Below are 20,854 nucleotides of genomic sequence, written 5' to 3'. Positions count from 1 at the left end.
AAACCGCGGGATAGTCAGTAGCCCCAAGTCGGCCAACCCGAGGGACCTGGAGATAGAGTGGTGGGTTAGAAGATTTTTGATATGGGGGGGGGGGGGGGGCAAGCCCATTTAGGGCCCTGTATGTGAATAGGAGGAACTTGAAGTTGATTCTGTACCGTACTGGGAGCCAGTGGAGAGAGGCCAGAATCGGGGTGATGTGGTCCCTTTTACGGGTACCCGTCAGGAGTCTCGCTGCGGCGTTTTGGACCAATTGCAGTTGGGACAGGCATGATTGGCTGATCCCAATGTATAGGGAGTTGCAGTAGTCTAGGCGGGAGGAAACGAACGCGTGAGTGATTTTTTCAACGTCGTCAAATTGGAGGAATGGTTTGATTTTAGCTATGGTACGAAGCTGGAAGAAGCTGGCTTTTACCACAGCGTTGACTTGCTTGTCAAACTTTAATGCAGTTAAGATGGTTAGAGCTAGCAAAACCTTCCCGAAGCCACTGTCTAGTCCACTTTTCCCCTCGATTTTGCAACCTACATTTTTTATTTTCACCACCTGTCCAAATATTTCCTTACATAACTCTATACCCAACTTAATTTGTTTACCCCTCGGTGAAATGCCACTTGTGACATTAAAAGCCATATATAAGTAGAAACTGATGATGATTTCCACGATGACTCCATGGTAAATATAAAAGTTTATAAAGATTCAAGGGGTAAAGTTAGGATGGGGGGTTGTATATTTTCCCAGGAACTCTAGAACCAAATGGCACAGGTTTAGGGTGAGACGGGAGAAATTTAAAGGTATGTTTTCACAGATTGAAAATGGTTATCTGGAATGAGCTGCCTGGGGAGGTAGTGGAGATTGGTACAATTACAACCTTTAAAATGTTGCCAGATCCTTAATAGGAATGGTATAGAATGATACAATACAATACAATACAATATATCTTTATTGTCATTGTACAGGGGTACAACGAGATTGGGAATGCGCCTCCCATACGATGCAATAATTTAATTAGCTAGTCAGTATTAATTTAAACAACCCAATGAAACCCAATAAAGGCCAAATGCAGGAAAATAGGTTTGTGCAGACAGGCATCATTGTCATCAAGGACAATATGGGCCGAAAGGGTCCGTTTATGTGCTACACATTTCAATTATTTTTTTTTTTTAAAGTGCCAGGCATATTCAGGTGGGTTCTGCCACTGCATGAATGGGAATATATGGTGGAGTTGCATCAACTTTATGCACTGACATCACCGTTGTTACAAATATGCAAATGACACCATCGTAGTGGGCCGGATATTAAATATTGACAAGACGGGAGTACAGGAGGGAGATCGAGAACTTTGTAACCTGGTGCCAAGACAATAACCTCTCCCTCAATGCCAGCAAGATAAAGGAGACTGTGATCGACTTCAAGAAGGAAAGTGGCACACATATCCCGATATACATTGATGGTGCCGAAATAGAGTTGGTTGAGAGCTTCAAGTTTTTAGGAATAAACATCATCAGCAATTTGTCCTGGACCAGCCACATCGAAGCAATGGCGAAGAAAGCACGCCGACAACTCTACTTTTCAAAGAAGGCTTCCTCTCACCAACTAGAGAACCATCTCACCAACTTGAGAGAGGTCCTGGGCTACTATCTACCTCATTGGATCTGAGGGGTATGTTTAATCGGACTATCTTTAATCGGGCCTTATCTTGCACAAAACGTTACACCGTTTATCCTGTACCAGTACACTTTAGATGGCATGATTGTAAATCATGTATAGTTTTTTTTTCCCTACTGGATAGTACACAGCCAAAAAACTTTTCACTGTAGCTTGGTATATGTGAGAATAATGAACTCAACTAAAATAAATTAATCTGCATTGGGAATAAACTCCTTGGCATAAGGATTAACTGATGTAATTACTAAAAAGTCTAACTGAACAAACATTCAAGGCATTACTCATAATGTGAGAGAAAATCTTACAACAGTCATGCAGCGGCCTCGTTTTATAATCACTATTTTAAATTATTTTCTCCAATTTCCTTCAGCTCTCACCTGAAGTCATAAGTCATAAGGTCATAAGGAATAGGAGTAGAATTAGGCCATTCGACCCATCAAGTCTACTCCGCCATTCAATCATGGCTAATCTATCTCTCCCCCCCTAGTCCCATTCTCCTGCCTTCTCCCCGTAACCTCTGACACCCGTACTAATCAAGGATCTCTCTATCTCTGCTTTTAAAATATCCACAGATTTGCCACCCTCTGACTAAAGACATTTCTCCTCATCTCCTTCCTAAAATAAGTCACTGAGTTACACAGGAGTACAATTTGAAAATAAAACAACATTAATATTGAAACACCAGAATCTGTTTGCATTATCTTAGCTGAATCTTCATCCGAGAGAATGGGTATGAAGGAGAGAGGACAGTGCTGAGGAATGACAAATAATGATGAGAGTGTTTGGTACCTCTGCAGCAAATAGGGTTGCAATTGCTCTGGTCCTGATGAATATCTATATACTAAAACTCTTGTTTATTTGTTTGTTTGTTCCTGAACTACAGCCAAAACGGTACACGATAATGCGACAATTTTAGGCCCACCTTACTCACCATCGTCCCTTCTTTGGTGCTAATGGAAGAAGTTTAATTGAAATCAGTGTTATTTTTTTTAAGTTATTCACATTTTAAAGTTTAAATCTTTCTGCTAGGGAGGGAGGGGGGTGGAGGGAGGATGGAGTGGGGGGGGAAGGGGGATGGGAGAGGGAGGGGAGGGAGGGGGAAGGAGGAAGGGGAGGGGGAGGAGGAAGGGGAGGGGGAGGAAGGGGAGGGGGAGGAAGGGGAGGGGGAGGAAGGGGAGGGGGAGGAAGGGAGGGGGGAGGAAGGGAGGGGGGGGAGGAAGGGGAGGGGGAAGAAGGGAGGGGGGAGGAAGGGAGGAGGGGGAGGAAGGGGGGGGGGGGGAGGGTTTGGGCCCAACGGGTCCACTTGGTCTAGTGACAATTAAACACTATCGACCCTTACTGAAGGGGAGAAAGAACGGAGAAAGTTAATGTAAAAGTGAAAGGAAATTAGGAAGATTGAAGAAGAGCAGAAAATATTCATTTGGGCGGACAGAAGCACTAGGATATCAAAATTCCACTTTCACGCTTCTTTCCTGTCCTGGTGAACATAAATATGCATTTTAACATAAAATAATGATTTTTCTTTTGAGAATTGCTTTAATATATCGATTTCCCCTTTAGGTTTTCAAGTTCTTGTGGTATATTATTCTGGACCAATTCCCGTCCTGGTGTATGTTATTCTGGTCTGGTGTAAAACACCTGCCGGTATTTTAGAAGATGCCGATTGACCTGCGGTGCATTTTGTGTCTATTTAAACATTTCAGGTCTTTTTGTTCGTCAAGAAATCTCTGGTGCCCAGTCAAGTACAAAGTCGATGCAACAAGGTCCACGCCGAAATTATCTTTGGGTTGATCATTTTTGGTCGTGCCTTAGATTGGGCAGTTATGACAGCATTGGGTGGACAATTTTATATGGGCAATCACATGGACAAGAAGGTTCTCGACCCGTTCCTTCTCTCCATAGATGCTGCCTGTCCCGCTGAGTTACTCCAGCATTTTTTTGTATCTATTATATGGACAATAATTGTGGGAGGTTAAGAATGAAGTTTGGAATTCCCTTTCACTCGAGGAACCTGACTTTTAGACAAAAGCTCAAAGAATCGATGGGGTAAAGTTCCAGGCAGACCACATTCACGTGTTGTTTTACACTGAGCGTTGGTTTGCAGTGCGTCGGGACTGGAGGGGCTGTGTGTGTGTGTGTGTGTGTGTGTGTGAGTGGGGTGTGTGAGTGAGTGTGTGTGTGAGTGTGTGTGTGTGTGTATGAGTGAGTGAGTGTGTGTATGAGTGTGTGTGTAAGTGTGAGTCTGTGTGTGTGGGGTGTGTGTGTGTGAGTGTGTGTGTGTGTGTGTGTCAGTGAGTGTGTGTGTGTGTATGAGTGAGTGTGTGTATGAGTGTGTGTGTGTGAGTCTGTGTGTGTGTGTGTGTGTGAGTGTGTGTGTATGAGTGTGTGTGTAAGTGTGAGTGTGTGTGTCAGTGAGTGTGTGTGTGTGTGTCAGTGTGAGTGTGTGTGTGGGGTGTGTGTGTGTGAGTGTGTCAGTGAGTGTGTGTGTGTGTGAGTGTGTCAGTGAGTGTGTGTCAGTGTGAGTGTGTGTGTGGGGTGTGTGTGTGTGTGAGTGTGTCAGTGAGTGTGTGTGTGAGTGTGTGTGTGAGTGTGTCAGTGAGTGTGTGTGTGTGTGTGTGTGTGTGTGAGTGTGTCAGTGAGTGTGTGTGTGTGTGTGAGTGTGTGTACCCAGCTGGGGGGTCAGCGGTCTTTCCCGCCTCATGCGCTCCCTTGCAGTGTGGCCCGCGGTCCGGGAGGGCGCGTGCGCGTACACTGGCTCACTCCCTCCCTCGCTCGCTCCGTGCGGCGCGGGGGCGCGCACTGTGGCCGGCAGCGCGCTCAGTCAGCAGCTCAGCGGTTACGCGCTTCTCCTGGAGCCGCGGCGCCCACTCCAACCCTGGGACAGTCGCACTGTAACAATCTCGAGGTAACAACCGCGCCTGGGACAGTCGCACTGTAACAATCTCGCTGTAACAATCTTTCCTGGACAATCGCACTGTAACAATCTCGCTGCAACAATCTCGCTGCAACAATCTCGCTGTAACAATCGCACTGTAACAATCTCGCTGCAACAATCTCGCTGCAACAATCTCGCTGTAACAATCGCACTGTAACAATCGCACTGTAACAATCTCGCTGTAACAATCGCACTGTAACAATCTCGCTGTAACAATCTTTCCTGGACAATCGCACTGTAACAATCTCGCTGTAACAATTGCACTGCAACAATCGCACTGTTACAATCGTTCCTGGACAATCGCGCCTGGGACAATCACACTGTAGCAATCTCGCTGTAACAACCGTTCCTGGACAATCGCACTGCAACAATCGCACTGCAACAATCGCACTGTTACAATCGTTTCTGGACAATCGCGCCTGGGACAGTCGCGCCTGGACAATCGCACAGTCACAATCTCGAGTCACAATCGCACTGCAATAATCGCACTGTAACAATCGCACTGTCACAATCTCGCTGCAACAATCGCACTGCAACAATCGCACTGCAACAATCGTTCCCGGACAATCGCGCCTGGGAAAGTGGCGTTTGTTGACAGTGTGTGAGACAGCGTCTGTCAACCCCCTGTTACAGCGGACAGCAGCAGCGTGCACCTGGCCGAGGACAGGCTGAGCGACTCGCTAGGGTGGCTCCCACCTCCACCGCTCACCTTCTCCAGGGAGGCGTGTTTGCAACAACAACAAAAAAGTTGCTACCTGCCGAGAATACGTGAACACCGGAGGAAGCGAAGAGATTCGTGCTGGATGTTTGAAGAGTCAAGGTTAGTGGCGTTAGAAAGTGCTGGTGTAAACTGCCTGCAGATCAATACATTGAAACGCACTGAATGAAGGACGAGGACAAAATGCTGTTTAAGTGTAGGAAGGAGTTGCAGATGCTGGTGTACACCGAAGATAGACACAAAATGCTGGAGTAACTCAGCGGGACAGGCAGCATCTTTGGAGAGAATGAATGGGTGATGTTTCAGGGTTGAGACCCTTCTTCAGACTGAGAGTCAGGGGAGAGGGTTTAAGTGTTTAAATGTTGTGTCCTTCATATAATGAATGGAACGAGTTTGGAGGAGCACTGTCGATAGTTTATTTGTACCTTGGAACTCATCTCCTCTGAAACTCTCATGGTATAATTGAGGAAGGGGAACTCAGAATTCTTTGCCCACTTAAATTAAAAAATGACCATCTAGTTTTTACTGTATTAAGTTATAGGTATTGCACTCATTGTTTTCAGCAGGCTGCTTATCGAAGGCACAACCCACTTGTAGTTGCGATGTCACGTTGGAACTGACACTTCCAAAGTTAGATGAACCAGAATTTCCAATTACCTGGAATAGTTTTATATTTCTGGTTCTTATGCAGATATTCCAGTCAGATTCCTAAAATGTTATTCAAGAAAATGAATCTGACCATCCTTCATGTACATGAGCTAAAATTGTTCTGTAAAAAATTAATTTACAAAAAAGTAATTTGATAATTTTTTGGGGGTGTTTACTTTCTTGAAATAAGTACTGACATAACTAAAATATCATACAAAGTTACATGCCAATGGGACACAGGTCGCACTTCCATACTGATAGCGTTTTATGGGCAATAAATTGTTTGTGACCTTGGAGACTGTTTTATATTTGTTCCCTACATCATTTAAAGTGTGCACAGAAAGAAATTACCATTAAATGCCACAAAATTGTTTTATTTCATTTTATTCATTGACATTTCATTAATATTTACCTTTAAGTTTATATCTACTATAATTTGTGGGGTGACAGAATTTCATATTTTTAAGCTCCCATCGAGTAACAACAGCAACAACAACAACAGCAGCAGATCTTACATTATAAGAGGTCCCGACCCAAAACACCAATATCAATTTCCCCCCACAGATATTGCCTGACCTGCTGTGTTTGTTTTTCTGCTTCTTTGCAAATGTTGAAGAGTACAAGGCAATAGATAAAGTCTAACAGGTCATGTAGACTTGCATTATTTTATATGTAATACTTTTCCAGTGTTAATTTGTAGCACTGATCTATAAATTCTGATCTGCAGAAATTTTACAGGAATATAGATGGACAAATGTATTGAGACAATCCTACAACCTTTACTAACATAAAGTCCAGTTACAAAAATAGAAATGTCACTGTGGCAGAAAATTACTTTTTAGTAGTTAATGACGAAAGGCAAAATATGCCCCATGTTCACAACCACAAGAAGATAGAGTACAGAATTCCCAAATATGCATACAGTATGTCCTTTCCAGGCAAGCAGATATAGCTTCTGTAACCTAAATACTATCAGAACATTGGAAATCCTAAACCTAGCTTGTAATGTGCTAAATTGTATCATGTAATATGTTTATTCTTAAGGAATATGTTATATACCATTTCTGTTATGTAATAAAACCTCTTTCACAGAAAGTGAAGGTTATGATTTTCCATGTCCCATTTAAATTGCTACTAAAGATTCAGCTCTCTAACAACTGTGTAGATTGGTAATTGATAAATTGTTCTGAATTCATCTTTTATATCCATCTTGAACGATGGAAAATTGAGAGTGGATAATCTTTGATTGATACTATTTATAGCATTTAACATATCTGACTAGCTTTTCAGCAGTATTCTGTGCTAACTCTATTAGTAGTCAGCAAACACCTGCCATAACAGTTTTCCGCCCTTAGTACGCACATTTTCTTCCTTACTCTCTTAAAAAACATGTTCCATGTTGGACTGCTATTTTATACATTTCATCACCCACTAATATGTGTCCAAATATTTAATGTCGGAGTCAATCTAAGATTAAATATTTGGTTTGGAAAATATTAGATTTGATATATTAAATAACCGTTTGTGCTTTATCGCTTTTTGGTGAAGTGTTGCTGATGTAATTAGTTCTGTAACTTGGCAGCATATTATGGTACACTACACTCTTGGGCTACCTTAGAGAGTTGAACTGAAATCTGTCATCTAATTTGCAGCATAAATGTTGCCAGTTGAAGATTTAAATATATCCAGAATGAGCAAACTTTAGGAATGTTAACCTGGTATTTAATCTTGTTATTCTGTTGGCAATAATGGTGTGGCACTCCAATAAAAAAACAATCAAAGAGGTCATAGACATGAGAAACAATAATAGACAATAGACAATAGGTGCAGGAGTAGGCCATTCGGCCCTTCGAGCCAGCACCACCATTCAATGTGATCATGGCTGATCATTCTCAATCAGTACCCCGTTCCTGCCTTTTCCCCATACCCCCTGACTCCGCTATCCTTAAGAGTTCTATCTGGTTCTCTCTTGAATAAGAGATGAGAAAAGGGAAGAAGGAAATAGGATGAAATAGTAAAATGATTTAAAGGTGAGAAGTAGATTAATGAAATATAGTGCGTGATGAAAACTAAAAGTGGGACATTGTGAGAGCAGGAATGAAGGGAAGATGGGAATTATCTAGAAGTAGCAATGGGTTGTGATTTTTGATAAATATTCCCGCTCTTTAAGTACGCTTATCTCTAACAAAAGATGCACTGTGCAAACTCCCTCAATGCTCATTGAAAGTATAGCCCACTAAGATTTATTCTCTGAATCTGGAAGATAGAGTTTGGTTGATTTTGGTTCAGACAGAATTTCATTATAGGACAGGAATGTGAAGTGGAAATGCAGGTTTTTATTTGATTCTGTGGTTCCTGAATTCTCTGCCCAAGCAGGGAGATTAAATATAAACGTTTCTTTGCTTTCTTATGCCTGAACATATTCGAAGAATGGACATTTTCTGAACCATTCTAGATATTTTTTTCTGTGTCGACCAGAGATTACTGGAATGAGTGTGAAGGAGTGAATGTTAATTTGTTATTATACAACCGATGCTTATTAGAGGGGGAATAAACAAGAAATGTTATTATGTTGATAAAAATTATGAGAATACTCAGCAAGTCAGACAGCATTTGTGGAGGGAGAATTAGAGTTACCATTCTGGTCGAAGCCATGAATGGTGGTGAAGAAGGCGTTTGGTATGCTTGCCTTTATAAATCAGAGCATCGAATATAGAAGTTGGGATGTAATGTTAAAATTGTACAGGGCATTGGTGAGGCCGAATCTGGAGTATGGTGTGCAGTTCTGGTCGCCAAATTATAGGAAGGATGTCGACAAAATGGAGAGGGTACAGAGGAGATTTACTAGAATGTTGCCTGGGTTTCAGCACTTAAGCTACAGAGAGAGGTTGAACAGGTTGGGTCTTTATTCTTTGGAGCGTAGAAGGTTGAGGGGGGACTTGATAGAGGTTTTTAAAATTTTAAGAGGGACGGACAAAGTTTTCCCTTTTGAGAGTGGGGAAGATTCCAACAAGGGGACATAACTTCAGAATTAAGGGACAAAAGTTTAGGGGTAACATGAGGGGTAACTTCTTTACTCAGAGGGTGGTGGCTGTATGGAATGAGCTTCCGGTGGAAGTGGTGGAGGCTGGCTCGATTTTATTGTTTAAGAGTAAATTGGATAGGTATATGGATGGGAGGGGATTGGAGGGTTATGGTCTGAGAGCAGGTAGATGAGACTAGGTCAGAGAAAGTGGTTGGCGTGGACTGGTAGGGCCGAACGGGCCTGTTTCCGTGCTGTAATTGTTATATGGTTATATGCTTCCAGCATCAGTAGTTTTATTCATTCTTGTTAGAGGGCAGATTTAGGGTGTTATGTATTTGTGTATTGTGTATTGTGGCTTTATGTAGGAATGGTATCCAGAGCAAAGCGTTTTTGTTTTGTTGGATTGGGGAGTTAGTTCAGGATTAGAAACATGGGGGATTAGAGAGGGTTGGGGGACAATTCTGGCTAACTTGACTCTCTCTTAATGAATTAATTTCAATTGAGTTTAAGATAATGGGTTGAATAATATCTGGAGTGGTAAAGCTGCAGACTTGGTATTCCTTGTGGTATTTGTGGAATTCTCTGCCGCAGAAGGTAGTAGAGGCCAATTCACTGGATGAATTTAAAAGAGAGTTAGATAGAGCTCTAGGGGCTAGCGGAATCAAGCGATATGGGGAGAAGGCAGGCATGGGTTACTGATTGTGGATAATGAGCCATGATCACAATGAATGGTGGTCAGTGCTGGCTCGAATGGCCTCCTCCTGCACCTATTTTCTATGTTTCTATGACTTTTCCCTATAGAAATCACTCTCTCCATCTCAAAAACTGCTGACCAGTGCTTCCCCATAATTCTAGCTTTAAAACTATTTGACTGTCAATTTAGCAATATTTTACAATAAATTGTTCTGTTTCTTGTGATTCTGGGCACTCCTTCCCACCGTCATTTTGATTCCTTGTAAGTAAGTCAGTGAGATTAATTAATGCTCTAATTTTTGGGGCTACAGTTTTGCAAAGATATTGTGAAAAAAAATTCCACGATGCTTCACTAAACACCCCGTGAATTTACAGTAAACTGCCTGAATGTCAGACCATGAATTTAGGGGGCTCTTAAATCCCATTTGAATGTCAATTGTAGGGTCAGTAAAAGTTGGGCACTATCATATCATATCATATCATATCATATCATATATATACAGCCGGAAACAGGCCTTTTCGGCCCACCAAGTCCGTGCCGCCCTGCGATCCCCGCACATTAACACTATCCTACACCCACTAGGGACAATTTTTACATTTACCCAGCCAATTAACCTACATACCTGTACGTCTTTGGAGTGTGGGAGGAAACCGAAGATCTCGGAGAAAACCCACGCAGGTCACGGGGAGAACGTACAAACTCCTTACAGTGCAGCGCCCGTAGTCAGGATCGAACCTGAGTCTCCGACGCTGCATTCGCTGTAAAGCAGCAACTCTACCGCTATATGTGTATGTAGTTTTCATTTCAGGTCCTCCATGTCAATGACATGCTAAGGTATGTTCAAACACAGCTGCATTGAACTATGTAATGAACCCCAATGTCTTCAGTCTGAAGAAGGGTCTCGACCCGAAACGTCGCCCATTCCTTCTCTCCTGAGATGCTGCCTGACCTGCTGAGTTACTCCAGCATTTTGTGAATAATGAACCCTAATGTTCATTTGCACTTATTGCACACACCAAAGTGGCCACTCATAGAGTTACAGAGTCACAGAGTGATACAATGTGGAAACAGGCCCTTCAGCCCAACTTGCCCACACCGGCCAACATGTCCCAGCGACACTAGTCCCACCTGTCAGCGTTTGGCCCATATCCCTCCAAACCTGCCCTATCCATGTTCCTGTCTAACTGCCTCTTAAATGTTGGGATAGTCCCAGCTTCAACTACCTCCTCTGGCAGCTTGTTCCATACGCCCAGCACCCTTTGTGTGAAAAAGTTACCCTTCAGATTCCTATTAAATCTTTTCCCTTTCACCTGAAACCTATGTCGTCTGGTCCTCGATTCACCATTCACCTGCAGTAGCAGGCTCTCACAGTGGCCTGCTGCAGTGTAACCTAAAGGTACCTTTACTGGAACAACTCCCTGGCCAAAGCATGATAACCTGACTCGAGTCTCCTTACGCCAATAGTTACCAGGATCCTCTTTGGTCTCCACTTGTCATCTCATCACCCTGCCCATTCTTGTTTGCCTGCCACCCATATCCCAAGCCTAGGTTTTAACTCTGACTCATCCCTTTCCCCTCACATCAATTTGCCCGCTCATCGCATCCTGACTACTGACACCACATTGGATCTCCTAATCGCCTAACAACCGGTCCCAACCACTAATCACACTCCATGACCACCAGGCTCGTCAAGGTCATGAATCTTTCTCCCCCACTACCAATCTGCAATTCTACAAAAGCATTGCTGATGCCAACCTACCTGTTACCAAATATTAACTACACCAACAACCACCAGCCTCAACCCCCAAGTCTACTTCAAAAAATACATCCCAGCAAATCTCAGCAGCCAACTCTTTCTATCCAATGGTATCTGTCTTTCTTTTCACTCTTAGGTTTATCTTACACATGAACTCTCACACCTAGTCCAAATCTTAAACCTATTTGATTTCTTCCCCACATTTCATAATTGTAGTGTGCAAAATAAAATAATTGAGTGGGTTTTTTTTACAATACAATACAATATATCTTTATTGTCATTGTACACGGGGTACAACGAGATTCGGAATGCGCCTCCTATACGATGCAATAAATCAATTAACTAATCAGTATTAATTTAAACAACCCACTGAAACAAATTAGAACAGTTTTAAAACAGAGTAAAGTGCAAGTAGGTCTCTGCCGGTTCGCTGTGCGATGTGACCATCGGCTCAGCAGGACCGGTTCATGGCAGCTATGGCCCTGGGGATGAAGCTGTTCCTGAGTCTGGAGGTGCGGGCGTAGAAGGCCTTGTAGCGTCTGCCCGATGGTAGAAGTTCGAACAGACTGCTGCAGGGGTGTGAGGAGTCTTTGTGGATGCTGGTGGCTTTTCTGAAGCATCTTGTGTTGTAGATGCCCTCCAAGGCTGGTAGCTGTGTTCCGATGGTCCTCTGAACTGTATGGACTACCCGCTGAAGAGCTTTCCTCTCTGCCTAAGGGCTTAGTTAAGGGCTTGCTCAGTTGTTGATGATGGCTTAAGCCTTATCACGTTCACAAGTTATAGGGGTAGAATTAGGCCATTCGGCCCATTGAGTCTACTCCGCCATTCAATCATGGCTGATCTCTGCCTCCTCATCCCATTTTCCTGCCTTCTCCCCATAACCCTTGACACCCATTCTAAGCAAGAATGTGTCTATCTCTGCCTTAAAAATATCCACTGATGGCCTCCACAGCCCTCTGTGGCAATGAGTTCTACAGATTAACTATCCTCTGATGGAAGAAGTACCTCCTCATCTCCTTTCTAAAAGAGTGCCCTTTAATTCTGAGGCTATGACCTCTGGCCCTAGACTCTCCCACCAGTGAAAACATCCTTTCCACATCCAGTCTATCTACGCCTTTCATTATCCTGTAAGTTTCAATGAGGTCCCCCCCTCAACCTTCTGAACTCCAGCGAGTCGAGGCCCAGTGCTGTCAAACGCTCATCATTTGCTAACCCATTTATTCCTGGAATCATTCTTGTAAACCTCCTCTGGACCCTCTCCAGAGCCAGCACATCCTTCCTCAGATATGGGTCCCACTATCCACTATTGAATATCCACTATTGAATTTCCCATGGTGAATCCATGAGCATGAAGATTATAGACAACTTCAAACCATCTGATGAAAACTCTTCAGAAGCTGCAAACAGTCACCAACTACTGACATTGGGCTATATTTGGTCTCCAATAAGCTGAAAGAGTGAGCTGAATGGCATAAAAAAATAGATGCAGGAAGAGGCCATTTGGCCTTTCAAGCCAGCACCACAATGGCCTACTGTGTCAAATGATTCCATTGGTGTTGAACATTGCCAGTTATGTTTTGCTTCCTGGTTAGTTTGATTCCAAATAGTGCCGATTTCAGTGGAGAACCTGAGAAAGCAGAATGCTTGAGAATCATTTGACTGTAGTGATGCCTATTTTAGGTGCTTGTCCTTAAAATTCTGTCAAGTGGCAATGACCCAGAAATTGTGGGAGCCATTAATTGGACATTCTAAAGGAAACCACCATATGCTGGAATTATTCAACAGGACAGACAACACCAGTGAGAAGAGAAACTCTTTGACCTTTCTGATCAATGAGTTTTCATTACAACTGGAACACTAAGAAATTAGGTGTGTAGGAAGGAACTGCCGATGCTGGTTAACATGGAGGATTGACACAGAATGCTGGAGTAACTCAGCGGGACACGCAGCATCTCTGGAGAGAAGGAATGGGTGACGTTTTGGGTCGAGACCTTTCTTCAGACTGGACTTGAACAACACTGCAGTCCGGGAAAGCCGAATGGCTCACAAAGTGTTACCGAGGACATGGGCATTGTTGTATGGCACAGAAACAGGCCATTTGCCCCAGTGTGAAGGATGGAACTGCAGATGCTGGTTTAAAGGCAATAGTCATTAACCTGTTGACTACAGGTCCTAATTTTCCACAGTGAGTTTAGTGCACATAGGTTATCTTGATTAGTACGGGTGTCAGGGGTTGTGGGGAGAAGGCAGGAGAATGGGGTATGGACGGAGAGATAGATCAGCCATGTTTGAATGGCGGAGTAGACTTGATGGGCCGAATGGCCTAATTCTACTACTATTCCTTATGACCTTATGACCTAAAACCGAAGATAGGCACAAAAATCTGGAATAACACCGATCAGGCAGCATCTCTGGAGGGGACGTTTCAGGTCGAGACCCTTCTTCAGACTGAGAATGAGGGGAAAGGAAAACGAGAAATATAGATGGTGATGTGGAGAGATATAGAACAAATGAATTCACAAAATGCTGGAGTAACTCAGCAGGTCAGGCAGCATCTCAGGAGAGAAGGAATGGGTGACGTTTCGGGTCGAGACCCTTCTTCCGACCCGAAACGTCACCCATTCCTACTCTCCTGAGATGCTGCCTGACCTGCTGAGTTACTCAAGCATTTTGTGAATAAATATCTTCGATTTGTACCAGCATCTGCAGTTATTTTCTTACTAGAACAAATGAACGAAAGATATGCAAAAACGTTAGGATGATAAAGGAAACAGGCCATTGTTAGCTGTGGCCTAGGTGAAAACGATGACAGACAATGAGACTCAACAAGACGACTTTGAAGCTGGTACCAGCTGACCACATTACTGTGTATCTGAAGCCACCTTCAGTTAATATTGCACCTCAGTGAATCTGATGGATTTTGAAGACAACACAGAACGTTCATGATCACCATTACCGACCTTTTTTTGTTTTCTGGATTTTCATTTAAATTCATGTAAAGTTTAGGAGCTGCCATGGTGGGATTTTGCACATGGCTCATGCTCATTAATCCGAGGCTCTGATGACAAGTTTGGTTACCTAACCATAATACTACTGTACTAAATCATGTCAATTTTAACAGTAATGGAGCTGAAATTTACATTAATTTATCGAGTGGAACATTTGTCGAGTATTTCATTAGGTTTAAGTAAGCCACATGCCAAATACAGTACATGTTAGTTGCAGAGTAGAATTTCTAATAGACCCTCTCAGGGTCATTTGTTACAGTTCCCAGAGCAACACCTTTTTGCAGGCCCCCAGAATGACTCAATTAATTAGTGCCCAATTTTGAGTAATTCTGTTCTATGGAATCATATCTGCTGGGAACCCAACAGCAGCTATTGCAAGCTGGGGAATGGGGAAAAAGATTTTGCTGTAATATTTTTATATCTTGAAGCTCATGTTAGAACTGTGTAAAGGAAGCTTTTCTATAAAGTGTCTATGCTACACATTGAATGTGGGTCCATAACTAAGTTATGGCGGCATGGTGGCACAGCGGTAGAGTTGCTGCCTTAGGGGCCTGTCCCACTTCGGCAACTGGACCCCCACCCAACGACAATGTCTACGACAAGCTACAACAACCTACCTCCTAGTTGACGTCAAGCTACGGCAAGCTACCGACAACCGGCGACCCAATTGTCGTGACTTAGAACGTCCACCTACGACCGCACCTCCGACAACCTACGACCGCACAGGGGTCAACCTACGGCAACCGAAGTTAACCTACGTCTACCCGCGACAAGCTACGACCATGTCGGCGACAACTGAAGACAATTCATGTCATTTTGACCTGTCACCGGTTGACGTAGGTAGTCGCCAATGAAATTCAATGAAGTCAGCACGGGCGACAACCTACGTCACCTGGCGACAACCTACAACAGCACCTACGTCAGGAGACGTCAAGCTACGATCATTAGCGTCAAACCAACAGTCGACAGAAATTTTTTAACATTTCAAAATCCAGCAGCGACCAGAAAAACGCTACGACTCTTTGGAGACGACTCACGACCGTACAGGCCACACCCCGGCAACCGTGTGGTGACAGCCTAGTCACCTTTAGTCGCCTAAAAAATCACCTAAGTGGGACAGGGGTTTTACAGCGCTTTCAGTGCCCGGAGACCCGGGTTCGATCCTGACTACGGGTGCTGTCGTTCTCCCCTGTTGGTTTTCTCCGAGATCTTCGGTTTCCTCCCAAACTCCAAAGACGTACAAGGTTTGTTGGTTAATTGGCTTGGCGCAAATGTAAAATTGTCCCTAGAGTCTGTAGGGTAGCGTTAGTGTGCGGGAATCGCTGGTCGGTGCGGACTCAGTGGGCCAAAGGGCCTGTTTCCGGGCTGTATCTCTAAACTAAACTAAACTATGAATTCATTCAATTTGTAAATTGTTATATTGTTAGAGGGCAACGTGGTAGTTTCAAGGTGACTATGTGAGAAAAAATTGTTAGGTTAAACCAATACTTGATGGATTAACAAAATGCAGTGGAGAGGACAAAGACGAAGGAAGATTTATCAATTGGCGAGAGAAGGGAATAGGTACTCAAAATGACAAGGAATATATCTTGGCTTGGAATATACAACTATGGTGGTAGCATAAAACAGACTGGAACTTTCGATATCTGCACACAGTTAAGCTTAGAAATAAATGTATTGTCAGTGATATCCACAGAATCTGGCACTGCAGTTTCCCAATGGAACACAATTGGAGAATGGAAACGCTTAAACACTTTACACATGATTTTTGCTGTAGATGCCAGGTGACCTGAAACATAGCTCTGATTTTTCCTCCATTGCTGCCTGACCTGATGGAATTTCTATGATTATTTTTTGAATGTTTGGCTATATTTCAGCTTCTCCTTAATCATACACATATGCCCAAACTTCATTTTATTTAAAACGATTAAAATTGTAATTTGTGTTTTTTTTACTATGATATTTCTTGCCTTCGAGCCACACTGTTGCTACATGTGGCAAGTGGTGCCAAATTCAAAGTTATGCCAGAGTTGAAGAAACAGACTGGAACAGACCGTGTGGCGGCACGGTGGCGCAGCGGTAGAGTTGTTGCCTTACAGCGAATGCAGCGCCGGAGACTCGGGTTCGATCCTGACTACGGGCGCCGTTTGTACGTTCTCCCCGTGACCTGCGTGGGTTTTTCCGAGATCTTCGGTTTCCTCCCACACTCCAAAGACGTACAGGTTTGTAGGTTAATTGGCTGGGCAAATGTAAAAATTGTCCCTAGTGGGTGTAGGATAGTGTTAGTGTGCGGGGATCGCTGGGCGGCGCGGACCCGGTGGGCCGAAGGGCCTGTTTCTGCACTGTATCTCTAAATCTAAAAACCTCACCGTGTTTTCAGACCAGCTCATTTTCTGGAGAGGTTACTGTTTCGGAGCTTGTTTAGTTTAGTTTAGTTTAGAGATACAGCATGGAAACAGGCTCTTCGGCCCACCGGGTCCATGCTGACTAACGATCCTCGCATATTAACACTATCCTACACACACTAGGGACAATTTTTTTACATTTACCAAGCCAATTAACCTACAAACCTGTACGTCTTTGGAGTGTGGGAGGAAACCGAAGATCTCGGAGAAAACCCACGCAGGTCAAGGGGAGAACGTACAAACTCCGTACAGACAGCACCTGTAGTCGGGATCGAACCTGGGTCTCCGGCGCTGCATTCGCTGTAAGGCAGCAGCTCTACCGCTGCGCCACTGTGACTGCCCTAAGCATCACATCAGCTTGTGTCCTGATGAGATGAGAATAATTGTATGTGCACATTCTCATAAAACTTTGGTTAAAATTAGTTTTCATTCAATCATAATAAGATAAAATATAAAATAAATAATAAATAAATTTGTTTCACGTTAAAAGCTGTACAAGAGTCCATACTTCTGAATTAAGTACTTGCCTTTTGCAGTATATTTTAAAACCAAGCTAAAAAGTTTTAGATTTTCTGCAAATATAGTCTTTTATTATGTTTTAATTATTTGGTTCCTTTGTACAAAAGTAGAACACAAGTAAACTTTTTAATCCATTTTTGTTCTCCTTACAGAATCTTTTTAAGGAGTATCCTGTTTCAAAAGAATAGCTCGCAGTTTCCTCCTGCAGTTTTTCTAATCGAGTATAGGAGAAATATAACTGTTATTAGATCCGAAGAAGGGTCTCGACCAGAAACGTCACCCATTCCTTCCCTCCAGAGATGCTGCCTGTCCCGCTGAGTTACTCCAGCATTTTGTGTCTGCCCTGTTATTAGATCAAATTGCTTCTAGAGTTAAAGGCATTACAAGTATCAAAACTTAAACAGGCTGAGAATAATATGGATGAATTGGGAGAGGAAATTTGTACTCATTTTACAGAGTAAAAAGGATATAAAATTACAATTAATTCCTTCCAATATGACTACCAAAACTTTTAATCCTGTAATCTTTAAAACAAACATCTTGATGATGGAATCAAGTTTCGGATTGAAATGAGGGGATGAACAGGGATTTTGGATGATTTGATTTACAGAAAGATTTATTATATCTGAAGAAGGGTCTTGACCTGAAACGTCACCCATTCCTTCTCTCCAGAAATGCTGCCTGTCCCACTGAGTTACTCCAGCTTTTTGGGTTTATCTTCAGTTTAAACCAGCATCTGCAGTTCCTTCCTACATATTAACATATTAACATATTAAAAGCAGTCTTAACATTTAAGAAATAATCTCCGGGATATTCAACCACATCCCATTATCTTCATTACTAAAATAAATACCATACAGAGAAACCGTTAAAAATACTGTGTCGTAGAGTTGTACAGAAACGGACTCAATTTGTATACGCCAATGTTTCCTTTAAACCTTTTCTATCCTTGTACCTAAATCAAGAGTTTATTTTACAATGATTTTAAAAAGGGAGAAAATACATGGCAGCTATGATAGCCGCCAAACCAAGTCCTGTCTGCTCAAGCAGTTGACACCAGTAAATGTACAGTTAATAAATTGGGGAAAAGATTTCTTAAAAAGTAAATGAATAGTGTATTATCGTGCAAAGGTGAATTTTAAAAGCTCATAATATTTTTAAATTAACATGTTTTAAATTTATCATTTTTGAACTGCACTTAAGTTTTACCTTGTAAATATTATTAAATAAAGTAACATGTTTATACATTTTTAGAGTAATAACAATAGAACAATATTGGCAGAAGTGGAATTTTGCTTTATTACAAAATTGAGGTACTGAATTTTTTTTTCATAATTTCCTTTTTCAAAGATATGAAAATGTTTCATTTATTTGTTTGACTGTCAATCAGTGACAAAAGATCAGATTCATCGTAAATTGGTTTATTGATTTACTATTGTCATGAATGGTGGCGCAGCAGTAGTGTTGCTGCCTTACAGTGCCTGAAACCCACGTTTGATCCTGAATACGGGTGCTGTCTGTACGTTTGTACGTTCTCCCTGTGACCACGTGGGTTTGCTCCGGATGCTCCGGTTTCCTCCAACATCCTAAAGACGTACTGTACAGGTTTGTAGGTTAATTGACTTCGGTAAAATTGTAAATTGTCCCCAGTGTGTAGGATCAGGGCCGTCTTTACAGCATTATGGGCCCCGGGCAAAGCAGTGTACTGGGGCCCCTCCTCAGTCCCACTCTGCCTCCTCCCACCCCCACTCTCTCCTCCTCCCACCCTCCCCATCGCCCCCACCGTTACTCTCCCCCACCCCCCTTTCCCTACCAGCCCCCCCCCTGTCGTGCCGGCGAACAGCACTTACCGAAAAGCACTTAGCGATGGACTTAGGGTGCTACATTGTTGCGAAAAGCACTTACAGATCGCTGTGATAAGCACTTAGGGATGGAAAATGTTATTGAACCTACATTTTTAAAGTAGTATTTATTTATTGCAAGTCACTTAACATACACAGATCAGCATGGCTCCCCTATGCTCGTGGGGGCCCGGGCAAGTGCCCATCAGGCCCATGCGTTAAGACGGCCCTGTGTAGGATAATGCTAATGTGCAGGGATCGCTGGTCGGCACAGACTCGGTGGCCCGAAGGGCCTGTGTCTGCGCTGTTTCTCTAAAGGTTAATGTCAGTGAGTATCGAAAAACAGTGAGAAACTTAGTTTTCTGTTTTATCCAGGCAAATCATAGCATGCATGGGTACAGTCAAGCCATTCATGAACACAGCAGGTAGTGCAGAAGAGAAAGGAAACAGTGTAGAATATGGTGTAACAGCCACAGAAAATGTGCAGAAAAAGAAAAGTATATGTATGGCCCATAACCGGATAGATCAGGAGTACCTCCTCAGTTTATGAGGGGTCCTTAAAGGAACCATGCAGATACAACAGGCAGTGAAGAAAGCAAATGGCATGTTGGCCTTCATAACGAGAGGATTTGAGTATAGATCCTTCTGCGGTTGTATAGGGCCCTGGTGAGACCACACCTGGAATATTGTGTGCAGTTTTGCTCTCCTAATTTGAGAAAGGACATTCTTGCTATTGAGGCAGTGCAGCGTAGGTTCACCAGGTTAATTCCCGGGATGGCGGGGCTGTCATATGATGAAAGAATGGAGCGATTGGGCTTGTATTCACTGGAATTTAGAAGGAGGAGAGGGGATCTTAAAGAAACATATAAAATTATTAATGGAGTGGACACGCTAGATGCGGGAAACATGTTCCCGATGTTGGGGGAAGTCCAAAACCAGGGGCCACAGTTTAGGCCATTTAGAACTGAGATGAGGAAAAGCTTTTTCACTCAGAGAGTTGTGAATTTGTGGAATTCTCTGCAGTGGAGGCCGATTTACTGGATGCTTTCAAAAGAGAGTTAGATAGTGCTCTTAGGGCTGGCGGAATCAAGAGGTATGGGGAGAAGGCAGGCACGAGGTGCCGAATGGCCTACTCCTGCACCTATTTTCTCTGTATCTATGTATCTATGTAGAGTCTGTTAGCGATGCTGAATAAGGTTGTTAGCCTGATGGTATGTGCTTTCAAGCTTTTGTACCTTCTACCTGAGAGGGGAGAAGAGTGATTACGTTGGTTACTTTCCTGAGACAGCATGAAGTATAAATGGAGTCGATTATCGGGTGGGAGGATGGGTACGGCAGGGAGACTGGTTTGTGTGATGGACTGAGCAGCATCTACAACTCACCGATTTCTTGCGATCCTGCGCACAACGGTTCCCAGACCAAGCTGAGACGCACACCCAGAGGGTGCGTTCTATGATGCATCTGTAGAAATCATTGGAGACATGGTGAATTTCAAGAGTCCAGAGTGTTTTATTGTCATATGTTCCAGATAGAACAAGGAAATACTTGCAGCAGCACAACAGAATATGTAAACATAGTACACAGTAAACAATATGATAAACGAAAAAAAAAATTCAGTGTGTGTGTATACACATATATACAC

General features: G+C 43.0%; 1 protein-coding gene across 2 annotated transcripts in view; it reads left to right on the top strand.

Moving 5' to 3' along the window:
• Positions 1–4,545: 4,545 nt before the first annotated feature.
• The window catches only part of pparg (peroxisome proliferator-activated receptor gamma), a 119,296-nt gene continuing 102,987 nt past the window's right edge, over positions 4,546–20,854 (top strand). For both annotated transcript variants that reach the window (XM_078413980.1, XM_078413982.1), the window contains exon 1: positions 4,546–5,418. The gene's annotated coding sequence lies outside the window, so the exon portion shown is untranslated. The remainder of the gene's footprint in view (positions 5,419–20,854) is intronic.

The sequence above is a fragment of the Rhinoraja longicauda genome, chromosome 17 (assembly GCF_053455715.1).
Source record: "Rhinoraja longicauda isolate Sanriku21f chromosome 17, sRhiLon1.1, whole genome shotgun sequence".
NCBI lineage: Eukaryota > Metazoa > Chordata > Chondrichthyes > Rajiformes > Arhynchobatidae > Rhinoraja > Rhinoraja longicauda.
Note: the sequence above shows the minus strand (reverse complement) of the source record. Positions and strands in the feature narration are given on the sequence as shown.